Raw genomic sequence first — 4,431 nt, 5'->3', positions numbered from 1 at the left:
TATCCAACTCTATTTTGCTTTTCAGAAATAAATTGGAATTTAAAGATCAATGGTTAAATGATAAAATTAAGAAGCCTATGTAATGTATAATTAAGAAAATACAGAAGTAACATGTATGTGTGTGAATATGTGTATCATAATATGCTAAAAGAAGGGAAGGGAAGGGCTAAAGGGAAGATTATATCTTCATGTGACATTGAAATTTGCCTTTACTTTGAAAACAAGAATATTCTAAACACTTCCATGTTTTCTTGATATCTTCTGAAGAACAAGGAATCTAAATAATTTTAAAGAGCAAACTTGATCACCTAAACAAGGAAAAGAAAATTATAATCAGATTTTCCTCAGAGGACATTAGTTGCAAGTGAGTAATGGAGCAATAATTTTAAACATCTTGAAGAAAACACTTCTGTGTTCAGAACTCAGAGTAAACACCAGCTGCATTGCTTGGTGCCTGCAAAATCTCAGAGGTGTAAGAGCAGCAGGTGCACCTTTCTCTTTGGTTATCACTTTCTGATAAACTTATCCAAAGCTGAACTTGAATGCAGTGGGTGCCAAGTCCTGTCAAAGCGTCTTTTGTTGAGAATGTTGATGAATGTCAGATGAGAGTCATTTAAAGAAGCCACTGGGGGAAGAACTGCCCAGTCTATGGAGACCTTCAGAGCTCAGTATTTTAGTAAAATCTTCTGACAGGGCCCTCGAGTCAAGGGACACAGGACACAGGAAAACTACTTCTCTGAGGTAAAGGTGCATCTGTGATACAAAATCAGTTTCTGGCCAGGCTACCCCCAAGTTATTAGAAAAGCAAGAGTATTTGTTTTAAAAGCATTATAGATAACAAGCGCTATTTGAAGTGGAAAGTTTAACTTCAACCATTTTGAAAAATCTCCTGTCTTTTTTGTTGCATCAAAACCTGGTACTGCCTTTATTTCTACATTTCTGTGCTTGTTTTTCATGTGTATAGATCTAGAAGACACCTTTTGTTTGTGTAACTGGCTTATTAAATGCCCTCCGCCTATACAGATCTCCCCCCACTATTGTGCTCTCATTAACATAATATGGCCTGTAGAGTCTGATTTGCATCCCCAAATGTTCTTAATGCGGGTCAATCCACTGGAACCCCAAGAGACCCATCCCTGTCCATCACTGTGTCTCTTGCTCTCAGTGGCCATCAATAGCCAAAAGTTCCTTATTGGGTTCAAATTTTCACCTACTTCTTAATGGCTATGCCTGGGTTCTGTTTGGTTTGAGGTTGCATAGGACTTGTGCCTGCTGTCACCACTGCTGTGTACTCATATGAGTAACTGATCAGCTGTTTGGAAGAAAAATGATCTCTTGAGGCCCAGGCTAGCCTAGGACTCACTAAGTAGCTGAGAATGATGCTGGGCTCCTTATCTTCCTGCCAATAAGCATAGATCTACATAAAGAAATTTTACTAGATATTTATGTAAAAAAGGAAGCAAGGGTGGAAAGATGGCTCAGTGGTTAAAAGCTCATGCTATTCTTGCAGAGGAGATGGACTCAAGTCCCAGCATTCACATGGTGGCTCATAACTACCCACATCACCAGTTAAAAATGGATCTGATGTCATGTTCTGGTTTCCATGAACACCTCACATGCATGTGGTACATATGTATAGACACAGACAAAACATTAATACACATAGAATAAATAAATATATTTATTAAACAAATCTAAAAATTTGAAGCAAACTATGGATTCATACCTAAATAAGCCAGGCATGGTGGTGTACACCTTTAATCCCAGCACTGGCGAGGCAGAGGCAGGCGGATCTCTGTGAGTTCAAGGCCAGCATGGTCTACATAGTGAGTTCCAGGACAGCTGGGGCTTCAGGGAGACCCTGTCTCAAAAAGAAAAAAAAAAAAAAGGAAAGAAATATGTGTATTTATACAGCACAAAACTGCTATGACTTTTGATTTAACAAGAAACCAACATAAATGATGAGTGACACGATCATTTAATGATATCCACAAAAATTTTAGAATAGGTATCTTTTGAGGGTGGAGAGATGGTTTGGTGGTGAAGAGCACTGGCTGCTCTTGCAGAGGACCCAGGTTAAATTCTCAACACCCACATGTCAACTAATAACCATCCATCACTACAGTTCCAGAGGTTCCAATGCCCTTTTCTGATCTCCTTGGGCATTGAATGACATGGTGTACCTACCAACATGCAGAAAATACACTCGTACATATAAACTAAAAATAATAAATACAGTGATGTCTCAGAAGATAAGAGCACTGACTCTTACAGAGGATCCAGGATACCTGTGTAGGAAATTATGGAATGTCAAATGTGAATGAGAAATATAGATTAAAGTGAAAACTAAAATCAATCAATCAATCCTTTGTGTACAGGTTGACATGGTCTGTCATGTTTTTCTGTGTTTGAAAAATTCAATTCCATACAGCTACTATCGTTCACCAATCTATCAATTCAATTTCACATTTCTTTAATTTTTATTTAAGCTTAATTGTTTATTTTTAATTATGTGGATCTGTTTGTGTGTACAAGCATGTGTGCATGAATGCATGTTACTCTGGAGGTCAGAAAAGGGTGTCATATCAGGTGGATGTTGAGTTACAGGTAGATTATCAGCCTAGATAATGGTTGCTGGACAGAGAACCAAAGTGCCTAGAGCTCTTAAAAACTAAGCTATCTCTCCAGCCCCTAAATTTCCAACAAAACAGGTAAAAAACCATTAACTCTTAGGTGATATCTGTGAGGCATTGAGGCCTAAGTGACACATCTAAAATGTAACCTCTATACCAAAGACTCAGGGAACAGGGGGCAAGGGGGTATTAGATCATCTCTCAGCTGTCACTGGTAATGCTTCACTTCCTCATGCAACAGATGGTGATTAACATGGAAAACCACTTCATCAGGAAACAAATAGCAGCTGACTGTGGTACAGCAGGAGGGCTCTGAGAACCCAGGGGCCTTGGCTTGGGAAATCCCAGTGGCTGCAGTGAAGGTGCCCCACTAAATTTTCTCCTTCCTGCTCTCTGTTGGACCTGCCCTCACTCTCTTCAGGGTTTCTTGTCCCTGGTGTGATTAAACAAGCCACATAACATCTCTATCTGAATTCCTCATAGCTTATATCTTTGGGGCAGAGAGGAGAACTTACACAGAAATCAACACCCGACACCTAGCACCTGCCTCTGCACCACTTGGCCTGCCATTCCAGATCGCTTCTGAGCCTGTCCACAGTCATCTCTGTTAGTCTTCACCCACACATCATGGGCCCACAGTCTTCCCTCAGGTCAGTAAATGCCCCCTCTTGCATCCACGTTGGTGAGACACCAGGGCCATCTTTTCATGCCCCACTACTTCTGTCCAAGATGGTGTCCCCTGGCAGGACCTGCCCCTTGGAGGATCCAGGCACTTTGGGAAGACAATCTGCACATTTATTCCACTCTTACATCTTGCCGCCATTCTTCTACTAAGGTCAATGAGCCTTGGATGGGGGGATGGGGTGATGGATGTAAGGCAATTTCTCTTTTATCATGGCAGGATAATGACTTTTTGGGCCTCTCCATTATTTTTCTTTAAGCCCTGGCCATTGATCTATCTCAGTGGTGTTTCTTTTACTATAAAGACAAATGGAAGGAAGTAGACACATCTAAACAAACATGAATGTAAGTACAAATGGCTGGAAGTACACCCAGTAGGTGTACTATATTTATCAAACAGTATACTTTTGATGCCTTCCCCACTAGGGCCTGTAGCCTTTCTCTACACAGGGGGTAGCCTGGTCTATGGCACCAGATATGTGTTCCACCCCTAGGAGCGGGCCTTATCCAATTAGAAGTTTGTCAGTTGTATGTATGTTGGTTGAGCCATTATTGCACTTGCTGGCATTTCTTGGCATGTCTACAGTGTGCAGCATGCGCGGAACATTGCTGAGTAGAGTCATAGGGGATCCTTTTTTCCCCAAACATCTTTATAGCACCTTCTGGCAATATGAACGTCATTCAGCCAGTGGCATGGAGTTTTTTTTTGTGTCTTAGTCTCAACTCCACCTACTTTTCTCCTCCTGAACTCACATCATGTAGTGTCTTCAGGAACATGGCCTTATTGACCTTTCTAGTGTTTAATCAACATTAGTTGCAATAGCTCTGGTGAATTTGAGGACCTCTAGGATCTCTCTCTGACCAATAGCTCATAGGTGGCCAACCCAGCCCTAGTACTGTAGATTCCCTTGTATGGTTTGGGAGCCTTTATTTTTATCTTACCTAACCATAATACTCCCAAGAATCTTACAGCTTTAGCTGGCCTTTGCTTCTTCAGATATCTTTTAAATGTGTTTCATGTCTGTAAATCACTGGAAGGAAGGTTAACACCATATATTAAATCAATCATAGACAAGGTCTAATACAGCATAGAAAGGTTTTATCTATTCATATTAAC

The sequence above is a fragment of the Nannospalax galili genome, unplaced genomic scaffold (assembly GCF_000622305.1).
Source record: "Nannospalax galili isolate Female #2095 unplaced genomic scaffold, S.galili_v1.0 scaffold33, whole genome shotgun sequence".
Classification (NCBI taxonomy): domain Eukaryota; kingdom Metazoa; phylum Chordata; class Mammalia; order Rodentia; family Spalacidae; genus Nannospalax; species Nannospalax galili.
The sequence above is the reverse complement of the archived record's forward strand: the minus strand, read 5'-3'. Positions refer to the sequence as shown.